This window comes from Carcharhinus amblyrhynchos, chromosome 35 (genome assembly GCF_965287045.1).
Source record: "Carcharhinus amblyrhynchos chromosome 35, sCarAmb.v2.hapA, whole genome shotgun sequence".
Taxonomy (NCBI): domain Eukaryota; kingdom Metazoa; phylum Chordata; class Chondrichthyes; order Carcharhiniformes; family Carcharhinidae; genus Carcharhinus; species Carcharhinus amblyrhynchos.
Window position 1 is genome coordinate 12,657,349 of NC_137358.1, and position 23,861 is coordinate 12,681,209.

A 23,861-nucleotide genomic window follows, 5' to 3' on the forward strand; every position below is an offset into this window, starting at 1 on the left:
AAAAGTCTGACAACACCAGGTTTAAGTCCAACCGATTTATTTGATAGTAAACTCACAAGCTTTCAGGGTTTGTCCCTTCGTCAGGTGAATGGTCCTGTTATCTCAGCTCTCAAATGACAACATGATAGGGGGAGGACAAATAAAATGGTTCAAACACACCTATGTGTGCCACTGCTAACGGCTAGAAGGGGCATGATACAAATTGCTCAGAAAGGTAACTGGTCCATTAAAGGCAATTAGAACTCTAAGCCATAATGCAGTTTAATGTGAAGGCAGAGAAAACAGGAGAAGGAAAAAGAAGCAAATTCTACACGCTGCTTTGTGGAATGCATGAACTTGTGTTGCAGAAACTCACTTGAATAGACATCCTCTGCAAATTGAGACAAAATATTCTGCAATGAATAACCAGATAATTTCTTTTTTTGATGTTGACTCATGGGTAAATATTGGCAATGATATCAGTGACAATTTCCTGGATCATCAATGTAGTGCAACAGTATCCTTTACATTGACCTAAACAATTTGGGCCTCAATTTAGGGTAAGATGGTACTTTCAACAATGTTACATTGTCAATACTTCAATGGCAAGTATCAGTTTTAATTTTTATACAGAGCCCTGGAGTTGGACTTGAACCTACTATCAAAAAGAGCCATGGGAATTGTTGCAGTGCATCTTGTAAATGATACAGACTGCTGACACTGTGTGCTAACGGTGGGGGAGTGAATATACAAGGTGATGCATGAGATGCCAAACACAGTCTATTTTGCCCTGGATGGTGTTAAGCTTCTTGTGTTGCTGGAGCTCTATTCAACCAGACAAGGAGAGTATTCCATTGTACTCCTGACTTGTGCCTTGTAGGACATTAGACATGCTTTGGGAAGACAGGACGTGAATTACCAGCTTCTGAATTGCTCTTGTAGTCAGTTTTTAAAACTTGGCTGGCTGAGCCAAATTTTTGGTCAATAATCTCAGATAGTGGTGATGGCAGTTTAGTGATGGCAATGGCAAGGGAAGATGGTTAGGTTTTCCCACATTGCAGGTGGCATTGTCCAGCACTTGTGGCACAAATGTTATCTGCCAATTACCAGCCCAAGTCTGAATGTTGCACCTGCTACATGTGGGTATGTACTGCTTCAGACCAGAGTTGCAAATGGTGCTGAACACTGCAAACATGCCCAATTCTGACCTCAGGAGGGAAGATCACTGGTAAAGGAGCTGAAGATGGTCGTCTCTGGAACACTATACCGAGGAGCTCCTGAAGTGATATCCTGCGATTGAGATGATAGACCGCCAACAACTATAACCATCTTCCTTTGCACTAGGTATGACTCCAACCAGGGGAGATATTTCCTCGGTTCCCATTGGATTTAAACTCCATCAAGGCTCCTTGATGTCACACTTGGCCAAATGCTGCCTTGATGTCAAGGACAGTCAGTAAGTCTCACCATGCCACAAGATCAGTTCTTTTTGTCCATGTTTGGGCCAAGGCTGCAATGGAGGTGAGGAGTTGAGTGGCATTGGCAGAGCCTAATTAGCAGGTTATTGCTATTTGCTATTTCATATTGCTTTGCTGATGTTTTCAGTGGCTATCCAGTATCTTCTGCCATTTCTCGACATCACACAGAACAAGTCAAATTGGCTGAAGACTAGCATCTGGCAAGCTGTGGACCTCAAGAGAAGGCGACGTCATATCATCCATGCGGCACTTCTATTTAAAATGTTTGCAAGTGCTTATCTTTTGCACTGGCATAGTGAACCCAACAACCAATGATAATTGCACATTTATGTATGATCTCCCTTGAGTTCACTGTTGGGATGTGGCAGCACTGCAGAGCTTAGGTCTGATCTGTTAGATTTGCTTAACCTTTTTACATGCTGCTTTCACTGTCTAGCATGTGTGTAGTCTTATGTTGTGGCTTTGACATTACTAGGTATGCCTGGTGCAGCTCCTGCACAATTTATTTAAACCAAAGTTATTCCCTGGCTTGATGGTATTATAGATCCTTTACCTATACATTCAAAAAAAACACACTTCAGTTCAGTGGCCTCTAGCTGCTGAACCTAAGAACAGGACTAGGCCATTCAGCCCCTCAAAGTCCTGACCCTAACCAGCACAACAAGCCAACAGGAATCTCACTTACTCCACCTCACTTTTAGCATGATAGGTCCCTGACCTGAGCAGCCATGAACCTTGCCAACCATGCCTGACCTTTACTGTGGTTAGTCCTTCACCTGAGTCATAATACTTTGCCGACCACACCCAGCCTTTAATGCAGCAAGGCTCTGACCCAAGTCAACTGCACCCCTGGTGTTGGAAGTCTAGCTGATTGTCCATAAGCAAGCCTAGTCTTATATGTGTGATTTCTGAAAACCAAAATTATTTGAAATGTGGTTGTCTCTAGGATTTTGGATACTTGACCAGTAGCGAAGTGAAGGATATGCCACGCCAGATTGTGGTTGAATGCAATTATGTTGCTGAATACAGTCTACAACGTCTCATGGTGTTCAGTTTGGAACTGCTGGATCTCTGCTGAATCTACCCTTTTAGGTCAGTGGTAGGGTCACACTGATTTCTATAAGCGAATCATGGTTTCTTCTAGTTGAGAAGCCAACCAATTCTGTAGTTGTGTCTTGTACAAAGAAATCGTTCTCAAGGTTCTGCTAGGTTATCACTTGAGTCGGGTCACTGTGGAATCTCGCCAAGCTCGCTCTGGAAAACCGCTGTTACTTCAGGCCAAGATTTTACCTGCAAGAGAGTTAAGTAGCCTGAACAGTCAGAACTCTCTCTTCTTTATTTTTGTGAAGGGAGACAATCACTGCGTTGTGAAGAACTGTCCCTTTCTCCCAGCATGCTGTACACAGATCTGTAAGCATATCAAAGATTACATTGCCAGCCAACGTACAGACCTCAGCTGGAATTGCATCTATTCTGCTTTGTGCGATTTAAATTGCATTGCAGCAGTGTGCAAGAATTCAAAGCAATGCAGTAGGAAAGGCTGTATTTAAAAGACAGTTATTGACTGGAAAGCAGAATAAATAACTCAAGAAAAGACTTGTTTGATTTGGAGTGATTTTTCTAACAATGAGAGATCAGATCTTATGGGAAGAGAAGGCCAATTTGCTAAATAGCTTTGAAATGCAGGTTTGGAGGAGAATAGAAATGACGAGTTGGGCAGAAAGTCACAAGAGATGAGATGCTAAGAAAAGGGAAGGATGAAGGCATTAACTAAACTTTTAGGGAAAAGCAGAGACAGAGGAAACACACAGGTGAGAGAATTTATGGCAGAAGATTACATTTTCCAGGATCTTGCCATTGACTTGCCTAACAAGATAGAAACATGTGGTGTGGGTGCTGGTTGGAAGAGGACCTTAATTTTGTCAGGTGTTTAGTGAAAAGCCTATTTTCTTATGCACTGGCAACTGTTAAGACCAGGCCAGAAACTCCAAGATGTTTTATGGGGTTAGCCTAGACAAAGTTTTACATTTGATTTGGCATGGGTGAGCATAAATTGTTTCACTTCAGGTATGATTCAAGTGACCCACTGGGAAGCTTCTATCAGACAAAGTTTATTTAAAAACCGTTAAAATACAAGAATTAACATAACTTTTATTAATAAAAAGACTTAAACATGACTGCATAATTTGTCATTCCAAGTTGAACAATTTCCCACAGACACTCTTCTCCAGTTTCAACACAAAAACAAGGATGCTCATGTGTTGCTGGATTTTCAACTTTGTAACACCCATAAACAGAAATCCAAACAAGCAGTTTCCCAAGAGGGGTATATCCTCAAACCAGCCAATCTTCAGAGGGATAAACATAATCTTTGGCAACTTCTAAAATAGCCAGAGAAAACAAATGCCAACTTGGGGGAAGGAGAGAAACACTGCTGTCTCTGTTTCAAGCCATTCTGAAAAATGAAAGTAAAAACTGAAATGCTCTGAAAAGTAGCTGTCCCTAGTCACATGACATGACCTACAAATCACCCCCAATCAAGCTCTACTTAGCAATCCCAAGAGACTGCTAAAAACAAAGAACACTGCATTAGTTCAGATTAAAAATCAACAGGATAACAAAACATCTTGCAGAGAAACACGATTAAAATAAGTTTCTTAAAAGCACAGTATCATCATACAATGATCTGGAGCTCAGTTTCTGAATAAGCACACACACCCCATCTGCATACTGAAGCTCCAAGACTGGAACGATTTTGGTTTTGGATTGAAGGCTGCATACATTGAATCATTTTTCCCAACTGTTCTGTGGGTAATTTATTGGACATACGGTGCAGCATCGCAGTGATGAAAATGACAGGAGTGTTGGTGCAAAGATAGCCTGTTTGACCACACTTTTCACCAAGTTAGGATCTGTCGTTTGTTTTTGAGGATCACAGCTTGCATGGCATGAAGCAGGTGGAGGAGGATGGCAACAAAATTTCAGAGGGCAGTCCAAGATACTCGGTAAATCCTCATGACAAAGTTATAAGCTTTTGAGATCGAGAAAAACCATCGACAACAGGTGTTACTGCTTTAACTTTTCTTGAATTTGCCACATTAAAGATCTTGGCTAGAATTCTCTGACCTTGCCCAGAGCTGGGATTCTCTGGTACCACTGCAGTGAATGGAGATTTGGCTGAGCGCCAAATTCTCTGTTCTTGCTGGCAGCATTAGCAGGGCATGCGAGACTGGAGAGTTCTAGCCCATGACTGAGGTGCTCTTGATGGGTGAAAAATCTCACATTCTGGAAGGAATTGTTTGCCAGCTGGGAGGTGGTGGTTAAGGATGATCCTTTCAATGATTTTCTCTGTGGCAGACAGCAGGAAAACTCCTCTGTAATTACCACAATGGTACTCATCTCCACTTTCTGAATATACAGTCACAATGTCAGAATCCGAGGTGCTCTTTTACGTACTGATCTTCCCAGATGAGGGATATGATGTTGAGCAAACATGTCAGAACAATATCTCTGCCATGTTTCAGAATTTCTGCAGCAATTGTCTGCTCCAGAGGCCTTGTTGCTTTCCAGACCACGGTAGCACTGATGCAGATAGATGGGGTAGAAGAATGGAGTTGAGAACTTTCAAGCCAGATAGAATCTTGATTGACAAGATCTTCAAAATGTTCTCGGAGACTGCCTCCCTGTTGTTGATGAGCTCTCTTCCATGCTCGATTCTTAGAAAGATGGGTCCTTGAGTATGTGGCTACAGATCATCAGTGCTGAAGAATCAGTGCACATCACTGGTATACACGGCTCGTTGGAACCCCTTGCGCTCTTTCTACCATCATAAAAATATCGTAGAGACAGCAGAGAGGATGCAAAAAAAAATTTAAAGAAAGAACGTGGGTATGCATATCAGGAAAAGATGAACAAGCTGGATTTCTTTTGTCTTGAAAGAAAAGGTTGAAGGGTGACCCGACAGAGGGTCTTAAATTATGATTTTAATGGGTACTGTAGAAAAGTTATGCTGTTCAGCCCATTGTGTCTGCACCAAAGACAGAAAAAACTAACCACTCATTTTAATCCCATTTTCCAGCACCTGCTCTACAGCCTTGCAGGCTATAGCACTTGAGAAATACACTGAGCATTTCAGCCTCAACCGTTTGCCACTTTTGCGCCCGCTCAGCCAAATAATTAATACCATTCTGGAGAAAACAGCTTTCCTCTTCACTGTCAATCACCCAACCCATTTTCGTGTCATCTTCAAATTTCCCAATCATGCCTCCCATATTTTAATCCAAACCATTACATATATACAGTAAAGGCTCCAACACCAAACCATGTGGAATGCCAGTGGAACCTGCTTTCTATTCTCAAAAACATCCACTGACTATACCACTTTATTTCTGTCGCTAAGCCAATTTTGGATCCAACTTTCCACTTCCTCAGTATCCTAAGCATCTCATGTCTGCCACATGGGACCTTGTCAAATGCCTTACTAAAATTCCTGTAGACAAAATCCACTATACTACCTTCCATCAATCCTTCTTCTTGTCACTTCTGTAAAAAAGTTGATCTAGTAAGACATGATCTTCCCTTAAAATTTGTCTTCATCCAATTCTAAGAATTTTTACTCCTGTTCTTTGACTTTTTCCAATGGTGCTGAATCTAATTGTACTATGGTGACTATCCCCAAAATGATCCCCCTTGCTGCTTCAGTCACTTGCCCAGCATCAACTCCTGAGACTAAATCTAGAAATGTATCCTCTCCAGTTGGGCTTATGTGCTGACTAGAAAAATCCTCTTGAATGCAGTTCAACAATTTTGCATTCTTTCCACTGTTTGTATTCCAAACAATATTAGGCTAGTTGAAGTTCTCAATTACTACTGCCTTTTTTTTGCACTCAGGAATTTGCTTACATATTCGCTCTAACTCCCCATCATTGTTTGGGGATGGGGGTGATGATACTGTGCCTTTCAGAAAGGTGTTTTCACCGTGTTTCTTGTAAAGGGACATGTTTAAAATTCAACTGTTTTACATGATGTCCATTTGTCTGCACCAAGCAGCTAACATGCTGAGAATGCAGGCTAACAGTTGATTTTAAGCATGGGATGTGTTAATTTTAATCTGAGTTGATACATTTTAGTTAATATTGGTTTTTCCCATGGAGTTTCAGAGTAGGGTTTTGATTAAGTTGATTGACAAAAACAAACCCGTATGAACTTGGCAGGGAAAACACAGTTTTCTTTGATTGTCAATTTCCGCCTGAACCTGAAAGTGTCTAAAGGTGTTTTTGTGTCTCTCTCTGGAGGTGTGCTGTTTGGGGCTGTCAGATGACAGGTGTCTCTGTCTCTCCTCAGAGCGTTCAAAGGCTGTAGGACTATTAACAAGCAGAAACATGTAAGCCTGAGAGTTTGCTTAAAAAAAAGTTCAAGTCTGAGAGGAATATTGCTTGAATTGGAACTAATAGATTGGTTAGCAGTCATGTTTAAGTATTTCAATTGGTAAAAATTAAAGTAATTCATTTTTTTGGTTAAACTGTATTGTTAAATGATGTTTGTTTTGATAAAAGTTTCCCAGTGTTTCAGGAGAATCATACCTAGAGTGAAACACCTTATCCTCATACTAATGTCAAAATACAAAAACTGTTGGGGTCTAGTTGGGCTTCATGACACTTGGGGTTTCTGCTCTGGTACCCTAACCGGGTTCAATAGTACACTCTTAATAGTGTGGCTATCTCTTTTGTCACTTGAGGTCAACCCATTAGGCCTCATTTGATGTTTCATTTAGTATATTATCTCTCCTCATAGATGTAACTGATTATTTACCCACCCACGCTACATCCCCAACTTTGTCATCCCCCAATATCCCACTGAAAACACCACAGTCAGGGATGTTGAGCTGGCATTTTTGCCCCTCTCCAAGCTAAATTACCATTATAGCAATTATATCATGGTGCCGTGTCTGTGTCTTCAGCTCATAGGCTCTATAGTTGTAGACAGCGAGGATGGATGTTACAGTTTGCAGAGGGACATAGATAAGCTGCAGAGCTGGACTGAGAGGTGGCAAATGGGAGTTTAATGCGGAAAAGTGTGAGGTGATTCACTTCGGTAAGAGTAACAGGAGTACAGAATATAGGGCTAATGGAAGGACTCATGGTAGTGTCGACGAGCAGAGAGATCTCAGTGTACATGTGCATAGATCCTTGAAAGTTGGCACCCAGGTTGATAAGGTTGTTAAGAAAGCGTACAGTGTGTTAGCTTTTACTGGTAGAGGGTTTGAATTTTGGAGCCATGAGGTCATGTTGCAACTGTACAAAACTCTGGTGCGGCCGCACCTGGAGTATTGCGTACAGTTCTGGTCACCGCATTATAAGAAGGATGTGGTGGAAAGGGTGCAGAGGAGGTTTGCCAGAATGTTGCCTGGTATGGTGGAAAAGTCTTATGAGGAAAGGCTGAGGGACTTGTGGTTATTTTTGTTAGAAAGAAGAAGGTTAAGAGGTGACCCAATTGAGGCATACAAGATGATCAGAGGGTTAGATAGGGTGGACAGTGAGAGCCTTTGTCCTCGGATGGTGGTGGCTAACACGATAGCTTTAAATTAAGGGGTGGTAATTATAGGATGGATGTCAGAGGTAGGTTTTTTACTCAGAGGGTAGCAAGGGCACGGAATGCCCTGCCTGCAGCAGTTGTGGACTTGCCAACTTTAAGGGTGTTCAAATGGTCAGTGGATAGGCTTATGGATGACACTGGAATAGTTTAGGTTAGAGGGTCATTAGATTGGTTCCAATGGTCGGCGCAACATCAAGGGCCGAAGAGCTGTAATGTTCTATGTTCTATATGTTTCTGCTCTTGCGAAATAGCATAACTAGAGGTCAAAAATCCAGAAAGAAATTCAGAAGAAAATTCTTTACCCAACGGTGGTGAGAAGTAGAACTTGCCTACCACAGAGTGGTTGAAGCAAACAGATGCATTTAAGGGGAAGCTAGACAAGCATACAAGGGAGATGGAAAAGAGGGTGATGATGTTAGATTTAGGATGAGAGAAGATGGAAGAGGGAGGAGGCTCAAGAGGAGCATAAATTCAGGCATGATCTCTTTGGAGTGAATGGCCTGTTTGTGTCATAGATCCCTTTTGTATTAAGAACACAAGTGAGTCTTTAAATGCATTTCAGTATTAAAATGAAGTTGTTATATCAGTTCACTCTGCATTTATGGTGGGAATGAATGGTGTTCCATCAGCAATGTTGACATACCATCTAGTCAAGAATTAAGCCAGAAATCATACAATATATATTCCTTTCTATATGCATATAAATTGCTGTTATTAATTACATAACAGCTGAGAGAAGGACAGACCATCATAAACAAGATACTATGTAGCATAATTGAGTTAACTTTGTTTTCAAGTCTGTAGTTCTTTTCACGTTTCTCAAAGTTTCAGCTAGTTGGTTTCTATGTTATTGCTTCTTATGGATCTTGATCATTTATCTATAAAAACGCAGAGAAACAGAAATTGAAGAGCTCCGGAAGGCTGGTGTTTAAGATTATCTCTTTGAACTTGCTGGTTAATCAAGCAGTAAACTTTGATAGCAATATTAAGATATAAATATTCCAAACACAAGTTCATTGGCAAATTATAATTATCTTTCATAATTAGAATCCCTCAATTGATTAAAAACTTACAAACCTACAAGACATGAACATTCAAACTCCACCCATTGACACACCAATCTTTTAAAATTTAGCATTCAAAAGCAGATGAAAATGAAAAAGGCATTCAGGGTAGAAGCTTCCAATTACAGTGCAATTTGGATAATATCTTACTAATAACTCAATGTCAATAGCAGTCATGCCAAGCACTCATGCACATTATCGTGCAAGAATGGAGCAAGGCATTGGTGCACAACAAATGCCTTTATGGTTGGAAGTCAATTTCAACAAAGCCACCAAGAGAAGGCATATACGTTGCAGAAAAGATAAGTGGGAAAAAAAAACTTTTCTTTAGGTCACACATCTTATATGTAGTCTACATCTATATGTCTACATCTATAAGTCTACATCTTATATGTAGACTTATATACAGTGGCATAGTGATTAGCACTGCTGCCTCACAGCGCAAGGGACCTGGGTTCAATTCCAGCCTCAGGTGACGGTCAGTGTGGAGTTTGCACATCCTCCCCATGTCAGCGTGGGTTTTCTCCAGGTGCTCCGGTTTCCTCCCACAGTCCAGGAGGTGCAGGATAGGTCGATTGGCCATGCTAAATTGACTCTAGTGTCAGGGCATTAGCAGGGTAAATATGTGGGGTTGCAGGATTAGGGCCTGGGTGCAATTGTGGTCTGTGCAAACTCAATGGGCTGAATGGCCTTCTTCTGCACTGTAGGGTTTCTATGATTCTACTCACTTTTCCTTCCTCAGCAGTATGGCCATCCATAATATTCACAATTTGTACCCATTCTGTCATCAATAAGTGATTCTGCACCAGCCATGGAAGTCGATGACAGAAATTCTTTCATTTAACAATCAGTCAGTACACCAAAGCAACAAGTTTTCTTCACATTGCTGTTTTCTTCCATTAGTGTTACAATAAGGGCTCCTCAACATATTTGTGTTATAAACATAACAGAATTTCTAAAAACAGATTGCGACTTGAAATTTGCTCTCCAATGTGTAATCCAAATGGGTGTGCGCTACAGGGCTCAATTATCCTTTAAGTCAGTATCTTACACCAATCATGGATTGTCACATTCCCTACATGCTCTTCAAAGATGAAAAAGAAGAACACCATTGTTGGGTCTGTTTATCCCAAGATTAAACTGTCAAATTGCAAGAAAATTTGCACAGAATGAAAATAATGTTGCAGTTAACTAGCAGTATTTGTTTGGGCAATAGTTATCTCGAGTACGCAAAACCGTAGCGATTATTTTTGGAAGCTTCCAAAGAGTCCCCAATGTGTTCCTATGGCAAAGGCATTCCATGAAAACCTCTCCATCGTCGTCCTCCGCAGGAAACCAAGACAAAAACTGACTGGAAGCTACAGGAAAAGCCCATTCCTTTAAACAAATTTTCTGAATTCAAGAAAAAAAAAATCAATACAAGATTAAAGATGCTATGGATGGACAGGTCCCCATAATATTAATCGAGCTTTGATTTTAAAACATTTGAGGAGGAAAAACAGCCCTATTTTGCTCAAAATCTAAAGCTACATATACTTGATGAGAAACTCCTTTAAATGGTTCAGCAAAAATAATGATTTTCATTTTTTTTCCCAGCTAGCAATCCTTGTCATTTGACAGGTAGGCTGTGATGAGGCCCATTTATAAAAACTAGTAAGAGCGAAACCAGATAGGCCAAGTAGCGTTTCTTAGGGGTAAACAGACTACAGGTAGCGATTGCTTTGTATATTGTTCACCACAGACAGAGGTATACAGTATACTATACGGCAATTTGGAGAACAATTTAGTCACAAGAAGGGAATTTTCACAGAAATTTCATTGCAGTATTAACACAAGCCTACCTGTTACACTAACAAACAAACTATAAGACGTTGAAGAAAAATATTGTACAGAAATATTGTTCAAGGTATGAGGGGATCTGGTTCTGTCATAATTAGTTGACAATGGCAAATGGGATTTGAGAATGTAAGTCTAAATCTTTCCTATTTGCAGCAGGACTTTAGGATGCAGATCAGACTTGACGGTATTCACATACCAATCAGAACCCTACCAAATATCCCAGATGAACACGTTCCACCTTCACGTTGCAGGATAATGAGACCGCCTGTTGCGTGGATGCAGTTTTCAATGCTATATTACACTAGGCCTGAATGTATTTACCTCACTTGCGCAGAGTAAGAATTTAACAAGTCGAATTCTACTTCTGATCTGATGGGTGCATCTAAATCCAGAGATAATATGGTTCAAAGCTGATCACACTCAAATTCCATCACTTGCTGAAATTGCCTGAATAGCCATAGCATTTTCAATGTCACAATACTGCAAAATTGATGAATATCTCTGTCCAACTGCAATCCTGGTTTAATTCAAATATAGTTTTAGTATTGTAGGGGATGCCATTGCTGACAGTTTTACAAGTTACATCTGTTCCACTATAATAGCAAATTTCACTATTTATTTACTCTTCATTGAGAAATTTCTGCAAACGAACCTAGTGAAGGTGATATTTTTTGAATTGCAGCCAGTTACAAGTTGAAGTCAGTCAAAAAGGTAGTAGTTCAAATTGCAGCTGCTTTGGTTGGAGCAGAGTGCAAGAATGATTATTATACAGCTTATTACTGTTGTATGGGGAAAAGAAAAAAGTAATTTAAATAGAACCACACTCTATTCCCTGCGCACCCCCAGACCATTAGTGAATTTTGCACTTTTGTCTTCACCATCATACATTACATTCTGCTTACATGCAGACAGTCTCTGTAGCATCAGATGAAAGAAACAGACAAGGCCTATGGGGATTTCCTAACTCTACGCTCTTGTCTGTTGACACTGCATATTAAAATTAATGATCAAAAATATTGAGAGACCTCACCCTGCAATTCCCTGACCTCTGTTGCTGGTACGTGAAGCTCTGTGCTGACAAAACTAATTCATTTATCCAGTGTGTAATATGTTTATCTAGTTGATATTTTCAGGTAGCTTCAAAAGGATTGTGTCTACCATTAACTGAATTTGAAGTATTTTGAGGCTAGAGTGGGCAAAAAAAACACAAGGAAATCAACAGCACACTTTGAACGGAGGTGAAAAGATTTTTGACTATGGAAGCACCAAAACATAGTTACAAACTGCATTTGATCTTCCTGCGTCTTCCCCTAAAGTTTCACATTCCTACATGGACACTTCCTCACATTCTTTTCCTTTAAGAACCATTCCTTTATAATGGGGGTCCTCATTCCCCCCCAATAAGTTTCTCAATTCTTCTGATTTAAGCAGATGTCACAAATTGCACCTTTTTAAATCCAAATCAGTGGAGAATAAAAAATTGATTTCAAGTTTTATTGCCTATTGCCCTTAGAGCCATTTAAACGAAGGACACTAATGATGTCATTGTGGTATTCTGAGTCTTTTACAAGAAATTTTCAAAGATCACCACCAAGATTTATTTGAAGAAAAATATCTGTATGCATATCCCCGTGGATTGCGAACATGCAAAGTGCATGTTACTCTAATGTTACAAAATATTGCTATTTTGCTGACATTGTAAATTATTGTGCAAATTATGGAAGGCTGTCGAGTTGCATTTATGCAACCAAAGTTCAAAACAGTAGCTACAAAATGTAGACGTATATTAGAAAAAAGAGACAGTCAAAACAGCTTCATATTGAAGTCATAGCAAGCAAGAATTGGGTGAATCTAAGGACAGACAAGAACTAGGATCAGCTACAATCTGATTAGTGTTAGATAATGAGACTTGAAAGCAACATGGCAGATGATCAAACAAACAGTTGTATTTATATAGCACTCTTACGTCCCAAGGTGACTCATAGCAGCATTATAACAAAAAGCTAGACACTTGCCACAGAGATCATGCAACAGATGACAGACAGCTTGCTCAAAGCAGTAGGTTTTAAGAAGTGTGTCAAAAGAGTAGCAGAATGAAGGGAGAAAGGTTTACGGAGGCAATTCCGAATGATAGCACCATGGCAGCTGATGGCACAGCCACTGATCACGAACTGATAAAAATCAAGAATGTGAAGAGATCAGAAATAAAGAAGCACAGGTAATTCTGGAAGAATTGTGGAGCTAAATAGGTCGTAGGAGCTCACGTACGTAGAGCCCACAAGGATGAGGTTTTTAAAACTGAGACAGGAGCCAATGTAGGTCAGCAAGCAGAGAGGATATAGACAAACAAGATGGTGCAAATAAGACACCGACACAGCTTTGAACAACTCAAGTTTACAGAACTGTTGAATTTGATTTGGGAGGGAGAAAGAAAAGTGGTCTAATTTCCACGACATTTACCACTAATTCTGTGTAGGCATTAGGTCAAGTGACCAAAATAAAATTGTCCAAGTAGCACTGAAAATGCCAAGGAACACTCAGCATTCAAAACTGAGAAAGTCAATAAATTAATGACAGGATCAGCATCACTGCTAGAACTTTGTTCATAATCTTAATATTTTGCAAATCCAACATGGTATGTTCCGAGAACTCCCAATCAGGTAGTGCTGTGCTCTCTTTTGATTTTTTTTTGCTCTTCAAACGAGGGTGCAAAAACCCATTGTCAAATCAAACAACTGAGATACCTAGACTCACCTGCATGGTTTCTGTTTTCCTAGGAAGCACTTCTCCCCATAGGGACACATTCCATTTGTTCAAATCTAAAACACTATCAAATTGGTAGCACTACGGTTTAGGGCCCCTGGTGACCACGTAGCCATTGCTGGAACTCAAGTCAGTTTAAAACTGTGCAAATTTAAGAGCTGCTCCCTACTGTTTGCACAGCCAGGTATCCATTGAAGAAGTGGCTTCCAGCGTTTGTGATACCTGATGCAGCTCTCAGCGGCCGGTTCCAGTGAAGCTGATGATCAATCGTTAACAATATTGTGGGTACTGTGCACTAACCTGGTCTATGCACATAATTACTAGCTTGTCAGCCAGTTGAGTTGATTCAAAGCCTCAGTTTCCAAGTTTATCTTCAGAAGTATTCCAATCCCAAAAAACACAACTTATTTCCTAAAGGCAAAAGTGATCAGTTGATTGCCATACCAAGATGGCACCAAAATTGAAATTCAGTATGCCCAGAAAAATCTTGTTCACCACCTCACAGTAGAAATGTAAAAGCGGAACCAGTTGAATAAATTATATAAAAGATAATAATACAATGGGAAACGCTGGAGGGAGTGCAGAGGAGGTTTACTAGGCTGATACCGGAGTTGAGGGGGTTGAAATATGAGGAGAGGCTGAATAAACTAGGCTTGTACTTGTTAAGAGTTTAGAAGAATGAGGGGAGATCTCATTGAGACATATAAGATGAATAAAGGGATGGATAGGATAGAGGCGGAGAGGCTCTTCCCGCTCAGAAAGGACAGTAGGACTAGAGGGCACAGCCTCAAGATAAAGGGAGGGTGGTTTAGAACAGAGTTGAGGAGGAACTTCTTCACACAAAGGGTGGTGAATCTCTGGAATTCTCTGCCCGTTGAAGTGGTGGAGGCTGCCTCGCTAAATATATTTAAGACGCGGGTTGATAGGCTTTTGATAGGCAAGGGGATTAAGGGTTATGGGGAGAGGACGGGAAGGTGGGACTGAGACACGACAGATCAGCCATGATCTTATTGAATGGCGGGGCGGGCTCGAGGGGCTGGATGGCCTACTCCTGCTCCTATTTATGTTCTTATGCTAGATATTCACTGTGGTGTCAATATCCCAATCAAACCATTCTGGTGAAAAAGACCTAAACATCTGGGCAATAGAATAAGATAGAGAAAGAAATAAAACAAAACTGTGGTGAAATGATAAACAAATTAAAAAGGTGTAATAGAAAAACTGAAGGCTCAAGTGAACCAGTGATACAAGGCTGACTTTGGAATGCTAACTTGGTTGGTGGCCTTGAATTGTGCATAGTATAAACAAATAAAACCATTTCAACTATCACAGAATTCATGCCAATGTGAAGAGAATGAATGCTGCTTGGCTGTTACTTGCCACTTTTGCACTCAATGAAAATAACTCAATATTTTGTAGTCACTGTTTGGATTTTGGTGCAAGCACTGAAGAAAATCAGGACTGATGTCCCTGATAACTTTTGCTCTGCTTTTTGGCCTTTTTCTGCCAAAAATAGGAAGAAAGAATAGAAGTCAGTACCATGGGAGCTTACAGCTCATGACCAATAATTTGATTGTCTAAACCTTAATGGATTTTCCTCAGGCCTTGCTGCAAAGTGATTTAAGCTCCTGATCTGTATGATGACAGGAATCAATTTGTTATAGGTTATCCATTTTAAACTTCAAATTTGTTCTTCCCCTCGAAATTGGTGATACAAATTTGAAACTACTCCCACAAATCTAATAAGGATGTAGGAACAGATCAATAAATTCTCTTCTATTGTTGAGAGCTTTACAGTCATGACTGATGTCAGTTACCAGAGAAAATAAGCTGTACAGAGAACATCAAAACAGGAACGACAAATGAGGAACTACCAGCAGTTTCTCAAGGACACCAGTACTGTGTTTTGGATAAAAACTCTAAATTCTTGTTTTAAACAGAAATGAGTTTACCAGAGAGTAACATGACTTTCAGTTGAGGACAGGAAACCAGGAATGTTTCTGGTTTTTAACTAAATCTATTATTCAGTTTTGAATCAGGGAGCTGGTAGAAAATTCCTATCTTTAGCTGTCTTGAGGTGACAGTACTTGGTCCTCTTCTTGAAGTACTATCAATCTGTAGTGAAGATCTTCCCCTCATAACATTAAACAAGAAATTCCAGGATATCGACTCAACAATCCTTAAGTAAGCAAGTTACATGTGTGACTTGAAAGGGGACTTGGAGGTGTGTCCTCATGGTCTTATTGCTCTGCTGGGCGAATGAAGGTGGCAGAACCACAAGACAAGTGGTGGAACTGAGGAAACAAGTAATTCAACTGCCAATTTAACAGGTGAAAGAACATTTGGTGGCCAAGTGTAATTCATAGCCTCTCTTTCCGCTCCTCCAGCTCCTCTATTTCTCCGTAGACTTGCCGATCCAAATCGACCTCCAGAAGCAACGTATCCACCTGCTCAATATTCATATGTAAATTTATATAGCAATGGTCACAAGGTGTTTTGTACTAGGAGTCTCAGCAAAACTGGATTTTTGCTCTCGTCCGTTGATCAAAAATATTTGAGTATTCACTGATGTCAGAAGCAAGACCCTTCTTCTCCATGCGCGGTTGAAGGCCGAACGCATTAGCCCATTGGCCAAAATCATAAGACCAAATGAAGGTTTCTCAATCTCGGCATCGTTTCATAAATTAGTTCACTGCAACAACATCCAGGACTCATTTTAAAGATGGAGGTAAGTTTACAACGGGAGGTATGAAATCTATCTGCATTCATGCACAAGTGTGCAGAGTATAACGCTATCTGACTCAGATTCAACGTGCAGAGGCAGAGCAACATTCCAGTAGGATGCTAAATAAAGAACAAAACATGTGACAGGACAAGAAATAGCTTGCTAGTGCACTCATTACAACCTACCCCACCCTGACCCAGGTACTGTACAATTTAACACTAATTTAACAAATGCACCTCTAGTTGTGTTAAGGTGACTACAACAATTGTTTCTTTTATTTATAAATCTATTCCCACTGATTCATTGCTAGTTCCTTCAAGCTGATAGAGTACTTCAGTATAAAATTCTACACACCAATACAGCAACCAGTGCATAGTTCCAAAAGTTATGACTGCCCTCAAAATGTTTGTCAGAATTATGCAGCAAAATCCTAGGTGTCTGAAATGTCAGCATCAATAAAGTGCCTTTCGAGTACCATAATTGTAATACCCGAACTCATCTCAGCTGCCAACAAATTTTCTTCATTGCTTCAATTTGGACAAAAATCTTAAAACCTCAAGACTCTTTTCCTCCTCCCTCCCTTTCCCACCCAAGGTGAAGCAAGATACAGGAAACGAGTCTTAATTTCTAAGCTAATTTTTCCACATTCACTTTTTTCAGTAGAGTAGAAATATTTAGTGACTTTCTTGTATTTTGCAGGATTATATTGAATCCTTATTCTGCAACATATCAGGCAAAGTTTAATTTAATTGGAGTTCAAGCTTTGCAAGTAGTATAACGTACTGTAGAACTACATGGTTGCTTCAAAACAGATTAAAGCATTATTCTGCAAAATGTTAACTTCCTACCTTCTTGTATGTGCTTCACACCATCTTGATTTTAGTCAACAGATGTGTCAAGGTGGAGAGTGGACATTTGGCTCCAGCTCGTGGGCAGCACGATTAAGTCAGAAACTACTCTGGAATTCATCTTACCAATTGATATTACATAAACTATATTCTCCAATTTTGCTTAAAAAACAGCCATCAACTCTTATTAGAAGGTGAAATGACAGAGTTTCGATTGTACAATGATTCTGCGTAGAAATCTGTTGAGCTTCAAATTCTTGAAAGGATGATAAAATTAAATGAACTTCTAATAATCATATTTCGGCATGTATGATAACACCACTATTCTAGATACTGACAACTAGGACAAAAGTTTAGATCTGACACCAAAATGGTGCTCAGGAGTTCCATTACAATCTGCAGCATTTGCTTTGTATGCCTATGGAGTACACAGACACTGCAATGGTCTAGTAACTAAATGTGTTATATGTTATAACATTGAACCACATGGATCGAAAAAGATCCAACCTGTGCTGTGAAACTCAGGGCTTCAGTGTTGCAAAGGACAAGAAAATTACTTGGACTCAAACTCCTAAACATCAGCCTGCGAGCCATGCTAGAAAGTGAACTTACACAGATGTTGGGAGAGGTCAGAAAAAGGCTCAGCCTTGATGTGAATCAAGTAATGCCTAGCTTTGCAAATAGAATAGGTAACTGGGTGATACCATAAGAACAGGAGGAAGCCAGTTAACCTGTTCTGCCAATCAATGAGATAATGGCACATCAATGACTGAACTGCACATATCTGTCATTACTCCATATCCCTCAACACAGACTCTGACTCAAAATTAATTATCTAGCATTAATTGTTTTTTTGCAGAAGAGTTTCAGAATTCCACAAACCTGTTGTTGTCCTAGTGCTAAAACCTACTATGGATGCTAAAAAGTCTGCAGGGGCATCACAGCACTCATCATTAGTTACAATTATAATCACATGTACAATCAGATCAGTTTTCTTTGTGCCAAAACATGACTTGTTTAATTTGTGCACGTGGTATTCTTGATCAAGTTTGAAGTGCAGTTGCAAATGAAACCACAAATGTATTAACATAAAAAAGTGCAACTACGGGTGGGAAATGAATCCTGGCTTAGCCAGCAACACCCACATCCCATAAATGAATTTGTAAAAAAATCCAAAGACAACCATACCTTACTTATTTCATGCAGACCATTCAGCTTTTCACTTTGGTCTCTCCTGAAAAGAAATTGGAAAATACTGTAAAGACTCTGCTGAGAGAATCTAACATTAAGCAGAGAGTACATCTGCAATGCAGTCAAAAAATTCCAAAACACGACAAAAGGATGCATACAATTAGCTAAACGAAACCATGGAGTGTACTGTCCGACCTTGCTTGGGTGAGGCTCAAAATCCTGCCCGAGGCAAAAGAGAATTCCATTCTGGAGTTCACCCGCCCCGATTCCGGGCGGGGAGTAGCGGTAAAATTCTGGCCCACTATATTCACCTACATCAAATGCAATCTTAACTTCCAAGCAAATAGAACCAAAAATAAAAAAAAAAGTAGAAACTGATGGGCAACTGAGTTTTTCTAGAAATTAGTTACACAAACCTTAGTGGCCTGGATGAAATCTCTAATCTATGTCAGTTAAATGGTGCAGATGTTACAATTTGGAAAGGCATGCAAGTCAGTGGTTCTACTGTATGTGGATTTTTGACTCAATTATGATACCCAAGTGTTCCTCGCAGTTCAATAGCTGCCAATACTTATTATAGAGGCTCACAGGAATGAATAGCAACTTACAGGGCACCCATGGAAACAACAATTATTCATTGCTATCAGAAAAATAGCAAAATTAAAGAGACCTCCCAATTTAGAAGAGAAATGTGTTTCAAATATTCCAATTGGTGCTGATAAATTAGAAGACTTAGCAGCACCTTTTATTGCAAATCCAATTTACCTCGACATATGTATAATTTGAAGCAACCAATGGGCAAGGGCAGAAAACACCTTCTGCTCAGTAGCACCCCAATCATAAGATCAGGATTTCAACTCAGACTTCATGGACCTGAATAAATAATCCAGGCTGATCCTTCAGTGCAATTCTGAAGGAGTGCGGCACTGCTGGAAGTGGTCATCTTTCAGTTGAGATGTTCTAACCGGTCTGCCCTCTTGAGGGGACATAAGAGATTCCATGGAACAGGGGAATTTTCTTGTTGTCTTGATATTTATTTCTCAACCACTGCTAATAAAAAGATCTGCCAATCATTTAGTGGATTGGTGTTTATAGAATCTTGCATAATTGGCTGTCATGTTTGCCTTGGTGGAAAAGCACTTGTATGCAATAAGAGAGCTCAAGACTGGTGCTGATGTTATGAATCATTGAAATGTGTACAAAATAGAACATTACAGCGCAGTACAGGCCCTTCGGCCCTCAATGTTGCGCCGACCATGGTTTCAGAAAATGCATCTAAAGTTGTCATAGCTCCTCCACTATTTGAGAGGGAGCACTGATTGGCGATTTAACTTGAGGATCAGCACACCTCAGAGAGGGGCAAGTCTGAGGAGGTAGCTCTTCATGAATAACTTCAGCCAGTATAGGAATCAAACTAACATTCTCTGCATCATGAACAAGCCAGCCTTTCAGCCAACTGAGAGCTAACCAACACCCCAAAAACAATGTGCATAACTAAAGTATCACCAGCCACTCTACATGTTATCAGTGATGCAGACATCCAAGGCCTCAAATGGGAGGGCAAAAATTTATCCAAGTAAAAAAGTTGAAAGGTTAATTACTATGTCCTACCAGACAAATTGAGAAATTTCCTTCCCTTGTAAAGGGTTTGCTACTGTACCCCTTCAAGTTCCTTTAAAGATTTTTCTCCAGCCCAACCAAAGCCTAACTTTGTGTCTGATATAAATGACAGGTTTGACTGCTGTTAGTGGAGACTAGCACATTCTTAGAAGATACTTACACTGTATACTCTTTTATTCTACTGATCAACATCACTGATGAAAGTTGATGCAATTTACACTTCCCAGTGTGTCCTTTAACATTAAAGTTACGTTGACAACATGGTGTGTCCACATTCAGAGGCTACCAGTCCCTCATGGTTAACAGATATTTTTGTATCTGCTATTAAATATCGATATTTAATAATGCTATAGATGTAGAACTAAGCAGACTGTACGCAGTAGAATAATGCTAATTACTCTACAGAGCTAATTAAACCATGTAGAAACAGCAGAACACTTTTAATCAGCTCATAGTCACTTATTCCCAAGTAAAGTATACTTATACGTTAATCATTAATGAATGGCTCAGGAACATATATTTTTACATAATGGTAAGGACTTTTAATTTCTTAATTTAAAATCAAAACTTTTCATTCTTTTCTTTTGCTCTGTCCACTAACAATTTACAATGGGTTCCAAAATTCACCACAAATTGACTGTTTAACATCTACTTGGATAATTACTGCATTATGCACTTCTTGGATCAATTTTTTTTATTTTTGCTGGATACTCTTTGGACTGCATAAGCATATCAATACCATCTCCCCTTTCATATCAAGCGAATTATAACAAAATCCCTGCTTTGGAAGTGGTGACGGTGGTTTGTAAATAGCATCTTCTTTTCCCCAACTCATTTTCACTTGTAATTGTCAACTTTTATTTAATACTTCTGAAATGATTCTAGGATGCAAGTTAAATTCCATGTCATTTTAAAATGAAATATTTCCAAAATTTAATATCAACTTATGTACAGACCATGAAACTGAAAAAAAGGGAAATATTTCCTTTGCAGTCAATTATTTATGGTCCATGAATTCCATGAAAATCACTCATGTATAGAGCAATACTGAAGGCTGGTTTCTACAGAAACAAAGGGAGAGCATTATTAGCAAATTATTTGCCAGAATACAATTAGGACAATCAATTTGTTCCAGCAAACATTCCTATAGCACTTTTCACAAAGGAATCTCAAAGTGCTTCACAAAATAATTGGAAACTCAATGCCATGCAAGAAAGAACACCCAAAGAGAGACAACAGAATTAGAAGAGTTTTAAAGAGGTGACAAAGTAAGCGGTATAGGGGAGGGAACAGTGAAGGAATTAATTCAGGGACACAATGGATGAAAGAACTGCCACCAATGATGTAGTAGTATTGCGAACCAGATAATATTAGATGAGCAGCTGATGACTTGCATGATCACCAGCGATGAATAGGTGCAATAAAGCAATGAATCACTGCGACTATATACACTCAAATACTGATGTGACCTACATAGGCATTAATACATGTATTATGTTTAGTTCTACAAGATGTTTCAGTAGACAGATTAATGATTCTTTGTGAACCAACAGAACCAAGTTCACTGCACAAAGAAACAGGCAAGATTTCACTTTATATAAAACTTTTATTTCAACAATCAAACGAAAAATCAAGAAAATTACACATGAACAAACAGGCAAATTGCTGTCAACATTGATTAAACACTCGATACAAAGGTAGGTCTCAGACTTATCGAGCAGCCCACTTAGGATATATGGCACTACATTTAGCAAAAGTCCTTCCAACTCTGGTCTTCCTCAGGTAGAGTTCCAATTCCTATTTCTATGCTAGCTTCAGCTACCAAGTCTCCTCCAACAGTTGACCCCAATCAGAGTCCTCATAAGATGGTCTTCATCCAAAATGACCAGCTCTGTTTAAATTGGTCTGTTTAAAATAAAGCAACAGCGGAGCAGCAATAACAGGATTTTGTGTATTCTTGTTCCTGGATCCAGCTTCAGGTTTCCTTCTTTAAAGTGCCCCACATGTAATTCTCTCTAATTTGCCAACATTGTGTAATCTAAGCTTTTATGACTGTGTCTTTGTCTGGTTTCAATTAGTTTCAGTTGCTCTTGAAGCCTGACATCAGATTCCATTTCAGTTCATGCTGGACTAAACAAAAACAAGCTTTGAAACCAGGTTCCATCCAGCCAACAGCACATCTAACAGAATCAATGGCACCTCCTTCAATGCAGAGAGGGGCCACCTGGCCCATCGAATCTGCACTGACCACAATACCACCCAGGCTCTACCCCCATATCCCAAATATTTACCTGCTAATCCCTCTAACCTACGCATCTCATGACACTAAGGGGCAATTTTAGCATGGTCAATGCACCTAACCCGCTCATCTGTCAAACAATAGGTCGCAGATGCTTCCCATTAGGTCCTTCAAACTGGATTCCATCACAAGACGTATTCTTTTAGCACAAAACTGAAACCTACCATTAAACATTAACTACTGAACTAAACTTATTTAAAGACAATACTGTCCATCAGGATCAATCTATTCACTTAGAAGGGTGATCAGAGCCAAATGTTTGTATACAGTACTTACGAAGAATGACAGAAAGTGACAGCTTAACAACATAAGGAAGAAAAGATGGTTGCTGTTTTGGCTGTGTGCAGTACAGATTCAAATTGTTCCTCCTAACGATATAATGCTTTCTGTTGTTAGAACATCTGCTAGCTCTTCTTGTATAGTCAAATTCAGCTCCAGTGCAAAGTGTCTGAGCAAGCTAATCCAGAAGTAGTTGAGTCATGTAGATCTGGAAGGACGCATACTCAATTTGCAACTTGTGCTGAAAGTAGTAATAGTTACTTCAGTTGACTCTCACAAGTTGAAGGTTCTACTCTAGGTCACTGTCCAATTCTGGTTTACTTGAGATATTCTGCTAACAAGTTCAAACGAGACTTGCATTTATTTAGCACTTTTCTTACCACCAGGAAAATCATAGCTCTTTACAGCCAATGAATTACTGTTGAAGTGTAGTCATGGTGGTTTTGTAGGAAATGCGAGTTAACTAGTGAAAATGCCAACAAACACAATGCGATAATCTCCTCGTGTCTGCAAGGGTTTTCTCCGGGTGCTCCGGTTTCCTCCCACAGTCCAAAGATGTGCAGGTTAGGTTGATTGGCCATGCTAAAATTGTTCCTTAGTGTCCTGAGATGCATAGGTTAGAGGGATTAGCTGGTAAAGTATGTAGGGATATGGGGGTAGGGCCTGGGTGAGATTGTGGTCAGTGCAGACTTGATGGGCCGAAGGGCCTCTTTCTGCACTGTATGATTCTATGATCTCAATAATCTTATGTTTTTGATTCAGCAATCAATTTTGGCCACTATACCAAGTATGGATAACTCACTTGCTGTTTTTCAAATATTGTTGCCATGGGATTTTTTTTATATACACCTTAGTGGGCAGATTGAGCCTTGCTTTGACATCTCATTGGAAAAATGGCATCTCCTTCAATGCAGCACAAGTTGAAGACTTTAATACTTGATGGGGAAGTTACTCCATTTTTGACCAAGGGCCTAAAAAAGATAGCTATCCTGAGATCCAAGTTCAGCTCAGAGATTGCTGCAAGCAAAAAAAAAGGTTTGGACTTTTTTTCAAAATTAATAAAATATGTTTTGATTGAAGGTATTGATGGGAGGTATGGACATATTCCATTGCATAGGGGCTTTAAACTGTATCCAGTAAAGGCATCTATTATTTTTGCTGTTGGTGTTCAAATTGCCAATT

The 23,861-nt window shown here is 39.6% G+C and overlaps 1 protein-coding gene across 12 annotated transcripts in view; it reads right to left on the reverse strand.

The window, feature by feature from the left end:
• Nucleotides 1-23,861, reverse strand: part of LOC145361758 (activating transcription factor 7-interacting protein 1-like) — a 165,182-nt gene that overhangs the window by 109,653 nt on the left and 31,668 nt on the right. For 6 of the 12 annotated variants that reach the window (XM_080217704.1, XM_080217707.1, XM_080217709.1 and 3 more), the window contains one exon: nucleotides 18,479-18,524. The exons of 4 other annotated variants lie outside the window; for them this stretch is intronic. The gene's annotated coding sequence lies outside the window, so the exon portion shown is untranslated. Of the gene's footprint in view, nucleotides 1-18,478; nucleotides 18,525-21,057; nucleotides 21,163-23,861 lie in introns of all 12 variants that reach the window. 2 more of the 12 variants (XM_080217710.1, XM_080217706.1) reach the window with 1 other exon arrangement.